The 6,000-nt window shown below is 31.7% G+C and overlaps 1 long non-coding RNA gene across 3 annotated transcripts in view; it reads right to left on the bottom strand.

The window, feature by feature from the left end:
• Positions 1-3,945: 3,945 nt before the first annotated feature.
• LOC140506852 (uncharacterized) overlaps positions 3,946-6,000 on the bottom strand; it is a 58,837-nt gene continuing 56,782 nt past the window's right edge. For all 3 annotated transcript variants that reach the window (XR_011968130.1, XR_011968131.1, XR_011968132.1), the window contains one exon: positions 3,946-5,266. This is a non-coding gene — a long non-coding RNA (uncharacterized lncRNA). The remainder of the gene's footprint in view (positions 5,267-6,000) is intronic.

The raw sequence follows: 6,000 nt of genomic DNA, 5'->3' as shown, positions 1-6,000 counted from the left end.
CCATGGCAGCACTTTTGAATTCTTTAGCTACTGTAAGTCTCATTAACTGTCTATGGAATCTCTCAATCTTTTTTACATCTTGAGCCTGGTTTGTCTTGTAAGCTAGACAAACTTAATAATCTGTTACTTTTTATACAAAAACTGCCATTTGAGTGCCTATATTTGGGAATCACACCTGCTTTCATGGGTTCTGTGAGGTAGAACATTTCAAATATACAGCAGTTGCTATGATATAGCAGGTTTGGAGCAGCATTGTTAAGAAGAAGCCAGGCAGAAAAAGACTACACTCCCAGAACTCACTCAACCAACTTAGTGATTCTCTCACAGACTCACTACAGCAAGATTTTACCACATTTTACCATCAGTCTATACAATTGGATGGTGACCTCCAATTCTGATTTTAAGGAATTTTTTTCTTTATTTTTTAGCATTTTTGCCAAGTTTTTCATTCTCTTTTCATAATATTCAGGGATAGCTTTCATTTCTTGCCCCAATTTCCCATCTATTCCTTCCACTTGATTTTAAAAATATGTTCTTTTTCTTCCTTATTCCCTTCATCTTTCCTGTTAATTCTTATCTATCTTTTTCCTTGTCTCCATTTTTCTTTGCAATTTTACTTTCAGATATTTCAAATGATTATCTTCTTCTCTGTTCGTGTATTTAGCTTTTCTGTCACTGTAGAAGCTTTTTTTGGTCAGATTTTACTGTTATTGTTATATGCTCATTTTTCTAGCCTACTTATTGACTTTGAACTTTCTGTTGTATTGTCCTCTGCTTATTTCTGGGGAGATGTCTGGCTTTTATCTTCTTTTACCATGTTTACAATTCAAACTGGAGACCCTAAAGTTTTTAGTGCTTCTGAGGTGGTGTGATCCAAAGAAAGGTTTGGGCAACTGCACTCCTGCTTTGCAAATTTTTGAACTGGTTTGGGTGTGTTGTCTTGTGTGGAATTGAATTTCTCTACCCTGCTGTGACTCAGTCACAATAAGCCTGTTGGGAGGTTCTGCAGTTTGAGAAAAGCTGCAATTTTGACTCTTTCTTTGTTTTGTTCCCCTGGCGTATTATATTCCATTATAGGCTTATGTGAAAGGTTAAAGGTTTGAACTGAGTCTCCACTCTGTTTTAGGACTCAGGGAGACACAATTATGATTCTGAACCTTGTTTCTTGTTTTTACACAGTTAGGATCCCTGCTCTCCCAAAACTCTGACCTCTTTTCTCCACACTAGATCTGGGATCTGGAACAGAGTACTGGATGACAGAGCTGTCAGACTACAGGTATTACTATTCTCAGTACTAGTACAAGAATTTCCCAGGATGTGCTGTATTTTTCTATGTCCAAGTGTTCAGTTACTTTACCGTCCTTGGTGATGATATGCTCCCTGCCACTGGTTCCACCAATACAGTCCTCTGTCCCTTGCAGCTTCCTCTGTTGTGGTACAGCTGCTGCTGGTGCTTTGTGCTCCTAAACAATTCCCGAACCCAGGGACAATAGAACTCTTTTTATCTCTACCTAAACTAGTGTGGGGAAAAAATGGGTCACTATGTATTTTACTTGGTTTTATGATCAGAATTCTCTCCGGATCTCTTTATCAGTCACTGTTGAGGAGGGTGTAAAGAAACTAAGACAAATGAGCAAGGTGAAATCACAGCAAGAACCTGAGAACTGTCTAATCATATTCTTTGGTCATTTATCTATTGGAGAAAGACTATTTGTCATATACACACATGTAAAAAGAAATGAATAAACAAAAAAAGAATAAATCTTTTCTCTGGAGCTGTGGGAGGTATATAATCTGTTTCTTTTCCTATTTTTCATAATATGATACTTATTAAGTTATCAAACTTATTAAAGTCATGTATCATATTTCATTAAAATGAGTGATTTCTCACACAAGTCACTGTTTGATAGGACTTTGCTTAAAAATTTTTGGTTCAATATTTATTAATGATATTGGTTTATAGTTTTCTTTCCATATTATATCTTTCCCTGCTTTGGAAATTATAACTATATGTATCCCATAAAAAAGATTCTGTTTGGATGCTTTCTTCCCTTAATTTTTAAGAATCATTTATGAAATATGAGTACTAACTGTTCTTTTTAAGTTTTAATTTATTGAACAAAACAAGCATTTCTACAAAATAATAGAATAAAAAGTTGATTGCATATGAAACCACATATCAACATGGACATCTTGTTATTACTTTTAAATACATAATAAAGCTATTGGCTACATTTAGTTTTTCTTCCCTGCTCCCTGCTCTAGGGATTGCTATAATTATACACAAATATGTGTATGTATGTATATGTATATGCATGTATATATACACATATATATTTGTACATAAAGATACATATATGTAAAATCATTCTCTACATACTTCTGTTTAGTACTAACTGTCCTTTAAGAACCGCAAAACAATGTACTACAAATCCATTGGACCCAGGAGTATTTTCCCTGCTTTGGAGTCTTTTAATATGTCGATCTATTTTTTTTTTTCTACAACTGGATTATGTAAGATCAGCATGTCCTCTGACAGTTTCGGTTTGTTTTTAAAGGTGCTCCTTTATTCCTTTTGCATTTTTAGTTTCCTTAGCATTTTATTGTGCATGATATATTTTAATTATTCTTTTTTCCTCTTTTTGCTGTGATTGCACTTTTTTCATTTGCTATTTTGTTTATTTGATTTTCTACTTTCTTCTCTTTATTCCAACTAGTTAAGGGTTTATTGTTTTGAACAATCATTTTTTTAATGAACTTTTATTTGTAATTATCATTTGTAAGTTTTTTTAATTCTTCCAATTTTTCTTGTGTGATCTTAATTTTGTTTATTTGATAATTGAATTTGTTCTCTTGGACAGCTTATAATTTTTCTTTTTTGGTTTGGAAGCTCTGGATTTTGACAATGGCATAAGTATTTTCATTCCGGAGTTTCATTCTGTAGGTTATTGGCAGATTCTTATTATTTCCACAATATTTTCTAATACATTTGAACAATTTTTTGTTAATGCTCCTACAAAATATGATATCTAGGATCCTTTATTTAAAAGCATGGATTTAAGCAATACTGTGATTTTAAAATTATCTCTCTATGATCTACATTCCACGTCAGTTATTATTTTTTGATCTTGAAATGTCTTAACTTTTCCTCTGTTTTCTTTGGACTAAAATATCATTTGAAATGCAAAGCTCTTTATAGTTTTCATCTGCCTTACCTTTACAATTTTGCTCTAGTAATACTGGCCTCATAACTTTTCCTCTAACAAAAATGGTGCCTCTCTATTCTGTTCCTTTGCACTCTGTTTCCATGCCTGGAATAGTCTCTTTCATCTCCATCTCTTGGGTTCTCCAGTTTTCTTCAAGTCTCAGATAAAATCTTATTTCTACAAGAAGCATTTCGTCATCTTGCTTGATGCTAGTTCCTTTCTGCTGTTGATTTCTAATATATCCTATACATTCCTTCCTTGTATATAGTTCTTTCAATGTTGCCCCTTCCACTAGATTACCAGCTCCTTGAGAGAAAGTATTTCTTTTTGTTTTACGTTTTTTATCCTCAGAACTTCTCCAGGTGCCTAACACACCACAGTTGTTTAAATGTATATTGACTGACTGACTTGTCTGAGGGAGTCATTAAATTTCTGCTTGATCTCTCCTAATTTCAAAGTAATCTTTTACTTGCATAAGGTGTTGCAACTTTTCTGTCAAATCCTTGACCAAAAGTTTCAAATTGTTTTCTTTTTCTTAAAATATATGTCATTTTCTACTATTGTGTAACAGCTGCACAAAGAACATTATAATTTGTTAAAATTAAAACTTAAATTCTAATTAAGAAATACATATTAACTTCCAATTAAAATAAGATATTTATATCTTCTATGAGAAATAAGCAAAGTTATACATGACTTTTTTATTTTAGCAGATTGTAACTTTTTAATGATTTAGTCTTTAGCAATTATGTGTGCATAGATTTGTTGACAATCTAATAAATGAAGGAGATGCTGTTGCAGACAAAAATAATTTCTCAAAATTAATATTTTAATTTTTATACTGAAAGCATTTTGAATCTTTTTCATGTATCTGCACAGTTTTAATGTGCTCTTTATTTTGTAACAGATCCCAAAATAGAATGAGAACATAATTTTGCATGTTTAAAATTTGGATATATTTTTGAAATTTTTCTCAGAATGATTCAAAGACATTATTTCCCAATGAGAAGCTCATCAGAAGTTGGGGGTAAAATGAGTGTCCCACATGTGTTCATTCCACATATATTTATGCATTTCTATTCCTTGTCTGTTCCCTTTTCAACAATAGTACTTTTGACTAAGTGCTTGAAGTGTTTTCCAAAACACTTTTATAAATCAATGCCATTAAATCCAACCAAAACTTCAGGACTATGTTGAGAATTTTCATTATGTCCATTTTATGAATATAGAAACTGATTCAAATAACTTACTTTTTTAATATCATAAGTAGAAGGAACCTTAAATGCCATTTACATGAACTCACACTTTACAACAATTTTCACTGCCTCAAAAGTCAGGGCTTTTTACTTTTAGAAAGAATGAATAATTATGAACTTCTTCCTTGAATTCAACTCAAATATTGTGGTCTACAAGCTCCATTCATTGCTCCTGGTTCTTCTCAGTTAGAGCAATCAAAATACTTTATAATATGAGAATATATTTGATATATGATATATTATAATAATGATATAATATAATAGTGAAATACTTCCATATACCAAACTTGACTCAACCGTACAGACCTGCCTAAATACATTCTTTGATCATGAATACTAAAAAAAGTAGTTTATTTAATATTCATTCATTAATTCAGTATACATACATACAAACATGTGTATATTAGTTTTTCAAGTCTTCTAAATGATTAGTGTAATGTCACAGTTACATTAAGTGAAATTTCTAGGATCGAGATATCTTGATTTCTAATCCAGTCACTTCTCCATCAAAGCAAGAAGAGTATATAAGCTTGTTTCATTTTTTTCTCCTATTTCCAGTGGTTTCTTCAGGTAATTTTCTTTTTGCAAAGTTACTCAAATATCTAAGATGTTATTCTCATCTTTCAGTTCCTTCAGTTTTAGGCATAACCAAATACTTCTTTAAATTTTCAAATAGTACCGCTAATATCGTATGCTTGAAACTGTTAATCTGCCAACATTGGTGTTCCACTTTCTCAAGCTCAGACTTGTCATGTGTGCAAGATGGATTGTTACAAAATATCTCAGTCATTTGTTTATGGACAGCTGAAATAGAGTGATTGCATGGAAATCAGAAAAGAGAAACGCAATGGGGGCGTATTGAAGTTCAACTTAATGTAATGTTGCTTTGTGGCCTGCTAGAAAACATTAACAACAAACAGATCAACTCTTTGTGTAGTAATCAGATATGGAGATCTTCATTTAGCCCAAAGTGTATTGAGAGGAAATGGCATAGTAGTGTAATAAAGCAATGAAAATAATCTATTGTAAACAGTAAATGGAAGACAGTTACATATAGATGCAATATTCAAAGCACACAGTTACCTAATAGTCTATTCAACAGCTCTAATATTAATAGGTCAGTAGAATATGGTTAATTTCTGTAGATGAGAGCAACTATACACCCATTTTCCCATTCAAAAAAGCTGCCACATTGTTCATTGAGAAGCATTTCTTTTAAGTGTGTATATGAAAAAAAAAGAATTTAGAAGAAATATTATTAATGCTTTCTTTCAAAAAATATTTTTCCCATATAAAGTACCTTGTACAATGCTACTGGTATTTTTTTGTGATCTCTTAGCAACTGAAGTGTTCAGGAAAAATTAATAATAAGTTTTATATCTTTGAATGCTTACATAAATAAAATAGAGAAAGAGGAGATCAGTGACTTGGGCATGCAGTTGAAAAAGCTAGAAAAAGAACAAACTGAAAATCCCCAAGTAAATACCAAATTAGAAATACTGAAAAACAAAGGAGAGATTAATAAAATTGAAATTAAG

Source organism: Notamacropus eugenii, chromosome 5, assembly GCF_028372415.1.
Source record: "Notamacropus eugenii isolate mMacEug1 chromosome 5, mMacEug1.pri_v2, whole genome shotgun sequence".
Lineage (NCBI taxonomy): Eukaryota > Metazoa > Chordata > Mammalia > Diprotodontia > Macropodidae > Notamacropus > Notamacropus eugenii.
This window is presented reverse-complemented; position numbering and strand designations above follow the sequence as displayed.